Source organism: Cherax quadricarinatus, chromosome 21, assembly GCF_038502225.1.
Source record: "Cherax quadricarinatus isolate ZL_2023a chromosome 21, ASM3850222v1, whole genome shotgun sequence".
Taxonomy (NCBI): Eukaryota; Metazoa; Arthropoda; class Malacostraca; order Decapoda; family Parastacidae; genus Cherax; species Cherax quadricarinatus.
In genome coordinates this window covers 4,971,879-4,986,878 of record NC_091312.1, presented here as the reverse complement: position 1 = coordinate 4,986,878, position 15,000 = coordinate 4,971,879, and positions in this window count along the sequence as shown.

Sequence of the window (15,000 nt, the reverse complement as noted above, 5' to 3'; positions counted from 1 at the left end):
GCAGTAAGACAAGAGAGAGAGGGGTGGGTGGATTGCATTTTCTTGGACTGCAAGAAGGCGTTTGACACAGTTCCACACAAGAGATTGGTGCAAAAACTGGAGGATCAAGCAGGGATAACAGGGAAGGCACTACAATGGATCAGGGAATACTTGTCAGGAAGACAGCAGCGAGTCATGGTACGTGGCGAGGTGTCAGAGTGGGCACCTGTGACCAGCGGGGTCCCGCAGGGGTCAGTCCTAGGACCAGTGCTGTTTCTGGTGTTTGTGAACGACATGACGGAAGGAATAGACTCTGAGGTGTCCCTGTTTGCAGATGACGTGAAGTTGATGAGAAGAATTCACTCGATCGAAGACCAGGCAGAACTACAAAGGGATCTGGACAGGCTGCAGACCTGGTCCAGCAATTGGCTCCTGGAGTTCAATCCCACCAAGTGCAAAGTCATGAAGATTGGGGAAGGGCAAAGAAGGCCGCAGACGGAGTACAGTCTAGGGGGTCAGAGACTACAAACCTCACTCAAGGAAAAAGATCTTGGGGTGAGTATAACACCAGGCACATCTCCTGAAGCGCACATCAACCAAATAACTGCTGCAGCATATGGGCGCCTAGCAAACCTCAGAACAGCATTCCGACATCTTAATAAGGAATCATTCAGGACCCTGTACACCGTGTATGTTAGGCCCATATTGGAGTATGCGGCACCAGTTTGGAACCCACACCTAGCCAAGCACGTGAAGAAACTAGAGAAAGTGCAAAGGTTTGCAACAAGACTAGTCCCAGAGCTAAGAGGTATGTCCTACGAGGAGAGGTTAAGGGAAATCAACCTGACGACACTGGAGGACAGGAGAGATAGGGGGGACATGATAACGACATACAAAATACTGAGAGGAATTGACAAGGTGGACAAAGACTGGATGTTCCAGAGATTGGACACAGTAACAAGGGGACACAGTTGGAAGCTGAAGACACAGATGAATCACAGGGATGTTAGGAAGTATTTCTTCAGCCACAGAGTAGTCAGTAAGTGGAATAGTTTGGGAAGCGATGTAGTGGAGGCAGGATCCATACATAGCTTTAAGCAGAGGTATGATAAAGCTCACGGCTCAGGGAGAGTGACCTAGTAGCGATCAGTGAAGAGGCGGGGCCAGGAGCTCGGACTCGACCCCCGCAACCTCAACTAGGTGAGTACAACTAGGTGAGTACACACACACACACACACACATACACACACACACACACATACACACACACACACACACACACACACACACACACACACACACACACACACACACACACACACACACACACACACTTGGCATTACATGACACAAGACTGAGAGAGGGGGGACACTTGGACAGGTCTACTATCATCACACAAGGACATCATCAACCAGGACCACCTCCATGTAGGTCGCCGTGCACGTGTAGGCCAGCGGGGAGGCAGGCAGGCCGTTGTGCACGTGCAGGCCGTCGTGCATGACGTGCGCGGCCTTCGAGCGCATGATTGACTCCCCTCCCCCCTCCCTCCCTCTCCATGCCACTCCCCCTACCCTTCCCTATCCCCCTCCCCCTCCCCCAACTCCCCGGTACCCCTCCCTTCCCCCCATCCGCCCCCTCCTTCCCCCCAACCACCCCTCCTTTCCCCCCATCCTCCTCCTCCACCCCCTACAGAGTTGAGTGACCAGCGAATTGCATGAAATCTCGATGCTGGCGAGAAGGGTTCTTGATCCAAGCAGCGGCAGCACCACACTCCCTTCCCCGTGTCTTTACCACCGTCGAGACAAAGCTGTATTATGACCCATTTACGGTTTTAATGCCTTTCCAGTTAATATCCTCCCCGCATAGCACAAGCCCAGCCCCCTCTACCTCGGTCACCCTCCCCACCACTGACCAGGGGGGGAGGTGGGCTGCAACTCACCCATACGCACAGTTCGGGTCCAGGAAACAGGACCCAACATATCATTAGCTAAGCGTTTTAGAGCAGTAAAGAATTATCTGCAGAATTATCTACTCGGCGAGAATGACGAGTTGCAGTCCTTTTGTGCAGAATTAAGGAATTTATTGTCATGAACGCGGTTCCCAGGTGACAGCAACAGCAGCGGTGAAGCTGAGGTAGCTGCTGAGACCACAGCAGTGTTGTGGCCCCCTTGCTGAGGCTGTCTACCTGCTGAGACCACAGCAGTGCTGTGACCGCCTTGCTGAGGTTGTCTACCTGCTGAGACCAAAGCAGTGTTGTGGTCCCCTTGCTGAGGCTGTCTACCTGCTGAGACCACAGCAGTGCTGTGGTCCCCTTGCTGAGGCTGTCTACCTGCTGAGACCAAAGCAGTGTTGTGGTCCCCTTGCTGAGGCTGTCTACCTGCTGAGACCACAGCAGTGCTGTGACCGCCTTGCTGAGGTTGTCTAGCTGCTGAGACCACAGCAGTGTTGTGGTCCCCTTGCTGAGGCTGTCTACCTGCTGAGACCACAGCAGTGTTGTGGTCCCCTTGCTGAGGCTGTCTACCTGCTGAGACCACAGCAGTGTTGTGGCCCCCTTGCTGAGGCTGTCTAGCTGCTGAGACCACAGCAGTATTGTGGTCCCTTGCTGAGGCTGTCTAGCTGCTGAGACCACAGCAGTGTTGTGGTCCCCTTGCTGAGGCTGTCTACCTGCTCAGACCACAGCAGAGTTGTGGTCCCCTTGCTGAGGCTGTCTAGCTGCTGAGACCACAGCAGTATTGTGGTCCCTTGCTGAGGCTGTCTAGCTGCTGAGACCACAGCAGTGTTGTGGTCCCCTTGCTGAGGCTGTCTACCTGCTCAGACCACAGCAGAGTTGTGGTCCCCTTGCTGAGGCTGTCTAGCTGCTGAGACCACAGCAGCGTTATGGTCCCCTTGCCGAGGCTGTCTAGCTGCTGAGACCACAGCAGTGTTGTGGTCCCATTGCTGAGGCTGTCTACCTGCTGAAACCGCAACAGTGTTGTGGTTCCCTTGCTGAGGCTGTCTAGCTGCTGAGACCAAAGCAGTGTTGTGGTCCCCTTGCTGAGGTTGTCTAGCTGCTGAGACCACAGCAGTGTTGTGGTCCCCTTGCTGAGGCTGTCTAGCTGCTGAGACCACAGCAGTATTGTGGTCCCTTGCTGAGGCTGTCTAGCTGCTGAGACCACAGCAGTGTTGTGGTCCCCTTGCTGAGGCTGTCTACCTGCTCAGACCACAGCAGAGTTGTGGTCCCCTTGCTGAGGCTGTCTAGCTGCTGAGACCACAGCAGTATTGTGGTCCCTTGCTGAGGCTGTCTAGCTGCTGAGACCACAGCAGTGTTGTGGTCCCCTTGCTGAGGCTGTCTACCTGCTCAGACCACAGCAGAGTTGTGGTCCCCTTGCTGAGGCTGTCTAGCTGCTGAGACCACAGCAGCGTTATGGTCCCCTTGCTGAGGCTGTCTACCTGCTGAGACCACAGCAGTGCTGTGGTCCCCTTGCTGAGGCTGTCTACCTGCTGAGACCAAAGCAGTGTTGTGGTCCCCTTGCTGAAGCTGTCTAGCTGCTGAGACCACAGCAGTGTTGTGGTCCCCTTGCTGAGGCTGTCTAGCTGCTGAAACCGCAGCAGTGTTGTGGTTCCCTTGCTGAGGCTGTCTAGCTGCTGAGACCAAAGCAGTGTTGTGGCCCCCTTGCTGAGGCTGTCTACCTGCTGAGACCACAGCAGTGTTGTGGCCCCCTTGTTGAGAGCTGTCTACCTGCCCTGACCACAGCATGTGATCCCCTTGCTGAGGCTGTCTACCTGCTGAGACCACATCAGTGTTGTGGCTCCCTTGTCGAGAGCTGTCTACCTGTTGAGACCACAGCATGTGGTCCCCTTGCTGAGGCTGTCTAGCTGCTGAGACCACAGCAGTGTTGTGGCCCCCTTGCTGAGGCTGTCTACCTGCTGAGACCACAGCAGTGTTGTTGCCCCCTTGCTGAGGCTGTCTACCTACTGAGAGCAAAGCAGTGTTGTGGTTCCCTTGCTTAGGCTGTCTACCTGCTGAGACCACATCAGTGTTGTGGTTTCCTTGCTGAGGCTGTCTAGCTGCTGAGACCACAGCAGTGTTGTGGTCCCATTGCTCAGGCTGTCTGGCTGTTGAGACCACAGCAGTGTTGTTGTCCCCTTGCTGAGGCTGTCTAGCTGCTGAGACCACAGCTATGTTGTGGCTCCCTTGCTGAGGCTGTCTAGCTGCTGAGACCACAGCAGTGTTGTGGTCCCTTGCTGAGGCTGTCTAGCTGCTGAGACCACAGCAGTGTTGTTGCCCCCTTGCTGAGGCTGTTTACCTGCTGAGACCACAGCAATGTTGTGGTCCCCTTGCTGAGGCTGTCTACCTGCTGAGACCACATCAGTGTTGTGGCTCCCTTGTCGAGAGCTGTCTACCTGTTGAGACCACAGCATGTGGTCCCCTTGCTGAGGCTGTCTAGCTGCTGAGACCACAGCAGTGTTGTGGCCCCCTTGCTAAGGCTGTCTACCTGCTGAGACCACAGCAGTGTTGTTGCCCCCTTGCTGAGGCTGTCTACCTACTGAGACCAAAGCAGTGTTGTGGTTCCCTTGCTTAGGCTGTCTACCTGCTGAGACCACATCAGTGTTGTGGTTTCCTTGCTGAGGCTGTCTAGCTGCTGAGACCACAGCAGTGTTGTGGTCCCATTGCTCAGGCTGTCTGGCTGTTGAGACTACAGCAGTGTTGTGGTCCCCTTGCTGAGGCTGTCTAGCTGCTGAGACCACAGTTATGTTGTGGCTCCCTTGCTGAGGCTGTCTAGCTGCTGAGACCACAGCAGTGTTGTGGTCCCTTGCTGAGGCTGTCTAGCTGCTGAGACCACAGCAGTGTTGTTGCCCCCTTGCTGAGGCTGTTTACCTGCTGAGACCACAGCAGTGTTGTGGTCCCCTTGCTGAGGCTGTCTAGCTCCTGAGACCACAGCAGTGTTGTGGTCCCATTGCTGAGGCTGTCTAGCTGCTGAGACCACAGCAGTGTTGTGGTCCCCTTGCTGAGGTTGTCTAGCTGCTGAGACCATAGCAGTGTTGTGGTCCCCTTGCTGAGGCTGTCTAGCTGCTGAGACCACAGCAATGTTGTGGTCCCCTTGCTGAGGCTGTCTAGCTGCTGAGACCACAGCAGTGTTGTGGTCCCCTTGCTGAGGTTGTCTAGCTGCTGAGACCATAGCAGTGTTGTGGCCCCCTTGCTGAGGTTGTCTAGCTGCTGAGACCACAGCAGTGTTGTGGTCCCCTTGCTGAGGCTGTCTACCTGCTGAGACCACAGCAGTGTTGTGGTCCCTTGCTGAGGCTGTCTACCTGCTGAGACCACAGCAGTGCTGTGACCGCCTTGCTGAGGTTGTCTAGCTGCTGAAACCACAGCAGTGTTGTGGTCTCCTTGCTGAGGCTGTCTAGCTGCTGAGACCACAGCAGTGTTGTGGTCTCCTTGCTGAGGCTGTCTACCTGCTGACACCACAGCAGTGTTGTGGCCGCCTTGCTGAGGCTGTCTAGCTGCTGAGACCACAGCAGTGTTGTGGCCGCCTTGCTGAGGTTGTCTAGCTGCTGAAACCACAGCAGTGTTGTGGTCCCCTTGCTCAGGCTGTCTAGCTGCTGAGACCACAGCAGTGTTGTGGTCTCCTTGCTGAGGCTGTCTAGCTGCTGAGACCACAGCAGTGTTGTGGTCTCCTTGCTCAGGCTGTCTAGCTGCTGAGACCAAAGCAGTGTTGTGGTCCCCTTGCTGAGGCTGTCTAGCTGCTGAGACCACAGCAGTGTTGTGGTCCCCTTGCTGAGGCTGTCTACCTGCTGAGACCACAGCAGTGTTGTGGCCGCCTTGCTGAGGTTGTCTAGCTGCTGAGACCACAGCAGTGTTGTGGCCGCCTTGCTGAGGCTGTCTACCTGCTGAGACCACAGCAGTGTTGTGGCCTCCTTGCTGAGGTTGTCTAGCTCAGCCTGGTTCATCTCTTATCATGTTATTGATCAATAAAACACGTGTAACACGTCGACATATTTACTTGCGAAACGTTTAAGCTGGAAAGATACCCAGGTGTTAGACACGTGTTACCCAGGTGTTAGACACGTGTTACCCAGGTGTTAGACACGAATGTTACGCAGGTGTTAGACACGTGTGTTACCCAGGTTTTAGACACGTGTCTTAACCAGGTGTTAGACACGTGTGTTACCCAGGTGTTAGACACGTTTGTTACCCAGGTGTTAGAAACGTGTGTTAAACAGGTGCTGCACACGTCGGTAAAACTGACAGATTTTATCGTATTATATATGTGACCCATGCTGTATGTGACCCATGCTGTATGTGACCCATGCTGTATGTGTCCCATGCTGTATGTGACCCATGCTGTATGTGACCCATGCTGTATGTGACCCATGCTGTATGTGACCCATGCTGTATGTGACCCATGCTGTATGTGACCCATGCTGTATGTGACCCATGCTGTATGTGACCCATGCTGTATGTGTCCCATGCTGTATGTGACCCATGCTGTATGTGACCCATGCTGTATGTGACCCATGCTGTATGTGTCCCATGCTGTATGCGACCCATGCTGTATGTGACCCATGCTGTATGTGACCCATGCTGTATGTGACCCATGCTGTATGTGACCCATGCTGTATGTGACCCATGCTGTATGTGACCCATGCTGTATGTGTCCCATGCTGTATGTGACCCATGCTGTATGTGACCCATGCTGTATGTGACCCATGCTGTATGTGTCCCATGCTGTATGTGACCCATGCTGTATGTGACCCATGCTGCATGTGACCCATGCTGTATGTGACCCATGCTGTATGTGTCCCATGCTGTATGTGACCCATGCTGTATGTGACCCATGCTGTATGTGACCCATGCTGTATGTGACCCATGCTGTATGTGACCCATGCTGTATGTGACCCATGCTGTATGTGACCCATGCTGTATGTGACCCATGCTGTATGTGACCCATGCTGTATGTGACCCATGCTGTATGTGACCCATGCTGTATGTGACCCATGCTGTGTGATGAAATATAACAGTTTATATTTCAGTTATATAACTATCTTATAAAGTAGGGCAGCAGCACACAGCTAGTGAACCCAGTGTTATTTCTGTATAAAAAGAAGCCTCACCATCTGCCCGAGTCGTACCCCAGGGGCACGTGGGTACCTTACATTCCTCCGGAGTACTGCAGGTCCCGCTGTCGTGCGAATATGGTACGTGAGTTCTCTCCCGCGTCTCCCTCTTATGTCTCGCCCGTACCATCGTTACGTCACTGTCTTGTGTCACTCTCACTCCCTAAGTCCCTTCTGTTCTGCATCACCCTCGCTCACTAAGTCCCTCTGTCCTGCTTCACCCTCGCTCACTAAGCCCCTCTGTCCTGCATCACCCTCGCTCACTAAGCCCCTCTGTTCTGCTTCACCCTCGCTCACTAAGCCCCTCTGTCCTGCTTCACCCTCGCTCACTAAGCCCCTCTGTCCTGCAACACCCTCGCTCACTAAGTCCCTCTGTCCTGCAACACCCTCGCTCACTAAGCCCCTCTGTCCTGCAACACCCTCGCTCACTAAGCCCCTCTGTCCTGCATCACCCTCGCTCACTAAGCCCCTCTGTCCTGCTTCACCCTCGCTCACTAAGCCCCTCTGTCCTGCATCACCCTCGCTCACTAAGCCCCTCTGTCCTGCATCACCCTCGCTCACTAAGTCCCTCTGTCCTACATCACCCTCGCTCACTAAGTCCCTCTGTCCTGCTTCACCCTCGCTCACTAAGCCCCTCTGTCCTGCAACACCCTCGCTCACTAAGCCCCTCTGTCCTGCATCACCCTCGCTCACTAAGCCCCTCTGTCCTGCTTCACCCTCGCTCACTAAGCCCCTCTGTCCTGCAACACCCTCGCTCACTAAGTCCCTCTGTCCTGCATCACCCTCGCTCACTAAGCCCCTCTGTCCTGCATCACCCTCGCTCACTAAGTCCCTCTGTCCTGCAACACCCTCGCTCACTAAGTCCCTCTGTCCTGCAACACCCTCGCTCACTAAGCCCCTCTGTCCTGCAACACCCTCGCTCACTAAGTCCCTCTGTCCTGCATCACCCTCGCTCACTAAGTCCCTCTGTCCTACATCACCCTCGCTCCCTAAGTCCCTCTGTCCTGCATCACCCTCGCTCACTAAGTCCCTCTGTCCTACATCACCCTCGCTCCCTAAGCCCCTCTGTGCTGCATCACCCTCGCTCACTAAGTCCCTCTGTCCTGCATCACCCTCGCTCACTAAGTCCCTCTGTCCTGCATCACCCTCGCTCACTAAGTCCCTCTGTCCTGCGTCACCCTCGCTCACTAAGTCCCTCTGTCCTGCGTCACCCTCGCTCACTAAGTCCCTCTGTCCTGCATCACCCTCGCTCACTAAGTCCCTCTGTCCTGCATCACCCTCGCTCACTAAGTCCCTCTGTCCTGCGTCACCCTCGCTCACTAAGTCCCTCTGTCCTGCATCACCCTCGCTCACTAAGTCCCTCTGTCCTGCGTCACCCTCGCTCACTAAGTCCCTCTGTCCTGCATCACCCTCGCTCACTAAGCCCCTCTGTCCTACATCACCCTCGCTCACTAAGTCCCTCTGTCCTGCAACACCCTCGCTCACTAAGCCCCTCTGTCCTGCAACACCCTCGCTCACTAAGTCCCTCTGTCCTACATCACCCTCGCTCACTAAGTCCCTCTGTCCTGCATCACCCTCGCTCACTAAGTCCCTCTGTCCTGCATCACCCTCGCTCACTAAGTCCCTCTGTCCTGCGTCACCCTCGCTCACTAAGTCCCTCTGTCCTACATCACCCTCGCTCCCTAAGTCCCTCTGTCCTGCATCACCCTCGCTCACTAAGTCCCTCTGTCCTACATCACCCTCGCTCCCTAAGCCCCTCTGTCCTGCATCACCCTCGCTCACTAAGTCCCTCTGTCCTACATCACCCTCGCTCCCTAAGTCCCTCTGTCCTACATCACCCTCGCTCCCTAAGCCCCTCTGTCCTGCATCACCCTCGCTCACTAAGTCCCTCTGTCCTGCAACACCCTCGCTCACTAAGTCCCTCTGTCCTACATCACCCTCGCTCACTAAGCCCCTCTGTCCTGCTTCACCCTCGCTCACTAAGCCCCTCTGTCCTGCAACACCCTCGCTCACTAAGTCCCTCTGTCCTGCATCACCCTCGCTCACTAAGTCCCTCTGTCCTACATCACCCTCGCTCCCTAAGTCCCTCTGTCCTGCATCACCCTCGCTCACTAAGTCCCTCTGTCCTGCATCACCCTCGCTCACTAAGTCCCTCTGTCCTACATCACCCTCGCTCCCTAAGTCCCTCTGTCCTGCGTCACCCTCGCTCACTAAGCCCCTCTGTCCTGCAACACCCTCGCTCATTAAGCCCCTCTGTTCTGCTTCACCCTCGCTCACTAAGCCCCTCTGTTCTGCTTCACCCTCTCTCACTAAGCCCCTCTGTTCTGCTTCACCCTCGCTCACTAAGCCCCTCTGTCCTGTATCACCCTCGCTCACTAAGCCCCTCTGTCCTGTATCACCCTCGCTCACTAAGCCCCTCTGTCCTGCTTCACCCTCGCTCACTAAGCCCCTCTGTCCTGCAACACCCTCGCTCACTAAGCCCCTCTGTTCTGCTTCACCCTCGCTCACTAAGCCCCTCTGTTCTGCTTCACCCTCGCTCACTAAGCCCCTCTGTTCTGCTTCACCCTCGCTCACTAAGCCCCTCTGTTCTGCTTCACCCTCGCTCACTAAGCCCCTCTGTTCTGCTTCACCCTCGCTCACTAAGCCCCTCTGTCCTGCATCACCCTCGCTCACTAAGCCCCTCTGTCCTGTATCACCCTCGCTCACTAAGCCCCTCTGTCCTGCATCACCCTCGCTCACTAAGCCCCTCTGTCCTGCATCACCCTCGCTCACTAAGCCCCCCTGTCCTGCATCACCCTCGCTCACTAAGCCCCTCTGTCCTGCATCACCCTCGCTCACTAAGCCCCTCTGTCCTGTATCACCCTCGCTCACTAAGCCCCCCTGTCCTGCATCACCCTCGCTCACTAAGTCCCTCTGTCCTACATCACCCTCGCTCACTAAGCCCCTCTGTCCTGCATCACCCTCGCTCCCTAAGTCCCTCTGTCCTACATCACCCTCGCTCACTAAGCCCCTCTGTCCTGCATCACCCTCGCTCCCTAAGTCCCTCTGTCCTACATCACCCTCGCTCACTAAGCCCTTCTGTCCTACATCACCCTCGCTCCCTAAGTCCCTCTGTCCTGCGTCACCCTCGCTCACTAAGTCCCTCTGTCCTACATCACCCTCGCTCCCTAAGTCCCTCTGTCCTGCGTCACCCTCGCTCACTTAGTCCCTCTGTCCTGCGTCACCCTCGCTCACTAAGTCCCTCTGTCCTACATCACCCTCGCTCCCTAAGTCCCTCTGTCCTGCGTCACCCTCGCTCACTAAGTCCCTCTGTCCTACATCACCCTCTCTCACTAAGTCCCTCTGTCCTACATCACCCTCGCTCACTAAGTCCCTCTGTCCTACATCACCCTCGATCACTAAGTCCCTCTGTCCTACATCACCCTCGCTCACTAAGTCCCTCTGGGACGTGTTGTGTCACATACGTTAATAACATACATGCTGCAGTGAAAAGTGAACGTTGTTTTAATTTTCACTGTCGTCAAAGCTGTTATAGCGCACTCCATCCTCATCTTTTTGGACGGTAGTGGCTAGTTAATTTTTCACTCTCCCTCCCCCAACTTCCATCCTTAATTGTGCATACGGTCGGAAAGGACACTTGTATACAGCAGAAGACATGTTTCGCCCCGTGTGACTTCATCAGTCCTAACCCAGAGTAAGCTAAAACAGGTTAATATATATAGCAGCGAGTGCAGGTGACCTGGAGCAAAAATGAGGTAAGACGGTAGGTACGTTAAACTGAATAAAATATGCTTGACAGTTACACAAGTGAGAGGGATTGGATTCCAGCAGGACCTGTCTAGCCTGGGTCAGTACACCTCTTGTATAGCTTCTCCTTGTTCACAGTGTGTTCACCTGGGGGCGGATCCTAATGTGGTTAATCCTTTACGGAATAATTTGGAAAAACTGAAGCTTCCAGACCTTTGCGAGACAGTGTCTGTTGTGGCAATTAAGGCAGCAACTTCCAGCAACTTTCGCCTCTGTCAGTCATTTTCACGGATGACAAGTTGTGCTTAATTAAACTTAATTAAACTTCATTAAGTGCCTTGCTTTACACAGACGTTCTTTTGGTCATCCCCTCTCCAGGTGTTTCTGTGTTTCCGAAGTCTGATACTTAATAACCTGGCAGTTTCTCCCACATATTTCTTGTCGCATCCACCGCATGGAATTATGTCCACTGCGTTGGTCGAAGTTTCTTTCTTGTGAGGGATTGACCACCTCAAAACTACGTCTTTGAAGGTGATGGACTGATTACATCATCTTTACATCCCAATGCCTTTGCTGCTTTTCTCTGTATTCGACTGAAGAAGCCTACTGTGTAGGCAAAATATTGCGAAATGAAGATACCTGACTGTTGCACATGTGTCTTACTTATCCGTTCTTGTGTTTCTGCACCAAATCTTTGACTGAAGAAGAATAGGTGGTGGATATTTTGATGGTTTGGTTGCTAAATAGTTTGGCCACATTAGATGTTTTAGACTTACTCTGTATTAGGACTGATGAAGACACTCGTGCGAAACATCTCCTTTAATAAATGTCCTTAACTATACACAAGTGGCCTTTTCCACAGTTGGTCGGTATCGCCACACCATTTACAACCATCGTGTACACGCATCTCCATCCACTGGACGGCAGCGGCTAGTTTATTGTGCTCCTCATATCCACTCTGCTGACAACGGCCAATTATCGTGTACTCTATATCGATCGGCTTGAAACCGGGCAGAAATTGCGATAATCCTGACAATTAACAAGTAATCTCTGTATATACATTGATATGCCTCTTGTCGTATATACAGCGATGCACTTCTTTAGGTACATACAGAGAAACTATACTTCTTATAGTATACACAGTAGCATCGTGTGAAGGGCCTGGCCTACCTGCCTGGTAATTGGGTCACGCATAGGTCAGGTGACCGCTTGAATCAGCAGCTAGCACGCCTGACCACACGAGAAATATTCGCCCAGCTTTATCGTTCTCAGATCTGCACGGAGGAACCGTTCCTTCCCGAGTGTCTGTAGAAAGGTGTCACGGTAATTGGCAGGAAAATTTTACCTTTTAGAAGACGGAGAAGGTTACGTCTTCAAGACGGGGAGGGTTACGTCTTCAAGACGGGGAAGGTTACGTCTTCAAGACGGGGAAGGTTACGTCTTCAAGACGGGGAAGGTTACGTCTTCAAGACGGGGAAGGTTACGTCTTCAAGACGGGGAAGGTTACGTCTTCAAGACGGGGAAGGTTACGTCTTCAAGACGGGGAAGGTTACGTCTTCAAGACGGGGAAGGTTACGTCTTCAAGACGGGGAAGGTTACGTCTTCAAGACGGGGAAGGTTACGTCTTCAAGACAGGGAAAGTTACGTCTTCAAGACGGGGAAGGTTACATCTTCAAGACGGGGAAGGTTACGTCTTCAAGACGGGAAAGGTTACGTCTTCAAGACGGGGAAGGTTACGTCTTCAAGATGGGGAAGGTTACGTCTTCAAGACGGGGAAGGTTACGTCTTCAAGACGGGAAATGTTACGTCTTCAAGACAGGGAAAGTTACGTCTTCAAGACGGGGAAGGTTACATCTTCAAGACGGGGAAGGTTACGTCTTCAAGACGGGGAAGGTTACATCTTCAAGACGGGGAAGGTTACGTCTTCAAGACGGGGAAGGTTACGTCTTCAAGACGGGAAATGTTACGTCTTCAAGACAGGGAAAGTTACGTCTTCAAGACGGGGAAGGTTACATCTTCAAGACGGGGAAGGTTACGTCTTCAAGACGGGGAAGGTTACATCTTCAAGACGGGGAAGGTTACGTCTTCAAGACGGGGAAGGTTACGTTTTCAAGACGGGAAAGGTTACGTCTTCAAGACGGAGAAGGTTACGACTTCAAGACGGAGAAGGTTACGTCTTCAAGACGGGGAAGGTTACGTCTTCAAGACGGGGAAGGTTACGACTTCAAGACGGAGAAGGTTATGACTTCAAGACGGGGAAGGTTACGTCTTCAAGACGGAGAAGGTTACGGCTTCAAGACGGGGAAGGTTACGTCTTCAAGACCTGGAAGGTTGCATCTTCAAGACCTGGAAGGTTGCAGCTTCAAGACGGAGAAGGTTACGACTTCAAGACGGGGAAGGTGACGTCTTCAAGACGGGGAAGGTTACGATTTCAAGACGGAGAAGGTTACGACTTCAAGACGGGGAAGGTTACGTCTTCAAGACGGGGAAGGTTACGTCTTCAAGACGGGGAAGGTTACGTCTTCAAGACGGGGAAGGTTACGTCTTCAAGACGGGGAAGGTTACGTCTTCAAGACGGGGAAGGTTACGTCTTCAAGACGGGGAAGGTTACGTCTTCAAGACGGGGAAGGTTACGTCTTCAAGACGGGGAAGGTTACGTCTTCAAGACGGGGAAGGTTACGTCTTCAAGACGGGGAAGGTTACGTCTTCAAGACGGGGAAGGTTACGTCTTCAAGACGGGGAAGGTTGCATCTTCAAGACGGAGAAGGTTACGTCTTCAAGACGGGGAAGGTTACGTCTTCAAGACGGGGAAGGTTACGTCTTCAAGACGGGGAAGGTTACGTCTTCAAGACGGGGAAGGTTGCATCTTCAAGACGGAGAAGGTTACGACTTCAAGACGGGGAAGGTTACGTCTTCAAGACGGGGAAGGTTACGTCTTCAAGACGGAGAAAGTTACGCCTTCAAGACGGGGAAGGTTACGTCTTCAAGACGGGGAAGGTTACGTCTTAAGGATGAACTCAGTTCACAGACTTTTAACCTGGATGGAGGTTCGGGAGGAATGGAAGGCAGAGTAAAATGGAGACCTAGGAAGGTGTGAGGAATGTGGAACATACACACAGGAACGTGAGAGGCGAAAGAATGGTGGGACCTGTGAGGTCGTTGCTCCCTCCTAGTCCACCAGGTCGTTGCTCCCTCCTAGTCCACCAGGTCGTTGCTCCCTCCTAGTCCACCACGTCGTTGCTCCCTCCTAGTCCACCAGGTCGTTGCTCCCTCCTAGTCCACCAGGTCGTTGCTCCCTCCTAGTCCACCAGGTCGTTGCTCCCTCCTAGTCCACCAGGTCGTTGCTCCCTCCTAGTCCACCAGGTCGTTGCTCCCTCCTAGTCCACCAGGTCGTTGCTCCCTCCTAGTCCACCAGGTCGTTGCTCCCTCCTAGTCCACCAGGTCGTTGCTCCCTCCTAGTCCACCAGGTCGTTGCTCCCTCCTAGTCCACCAGGTCGTTGCTCCCTCCTAGTCCACCAGGTCGTTGCTCCCTCCTAGTCCACCAGGTCGTTGCTCCCTCCTGATATCTTGAGGATGTGGGTGTGGGGGGGGGGAGGAGAGGATTACATACAGGTAATTAAAGAATTTTGAATAGGCGAAAAGAAATAAAAACATTCTCTTGCAAAAATCCAGTTAATTGAACTATATAAAGTGTGTTATTAAAGTAATTAGCAGTTGAGCACGCACTCTCACACTGTGTAATCAGTGACGTGACTTGCCAATAGTGTAATCCCTCGGGGCATAACATAACTTCCATTATCCGATATCACGACCCTTAGTGTATGTGAGATCACCTTCCCAGCTGAGAGGGACGGGGCGCCGACACTGACATGAAATCAGATAAAATTCTGAGATCATCATGTGAGTTTGGCAAAATTTCGTTTATTTTTTGAAGCGAACACATTCTGACCTTGATGAAAAGTTACGTAGATCCTAACCTCAGCTTAGCGGGAGCCTAGCAAGATCGCAAGCTGAGCTCAGCAAGACTGCTAGTGGGGTGCCTGTTCTAGGTGAATTTTAATTTTCAGATTGGTACAAATTTCATATCTTTTGCTTATATTGTGTATAAGGCTGGCATCTCCGGATTAATTTCGGTCCATGTGGACAACGACACTCCAGCAAGCTGGTGTACACGCATG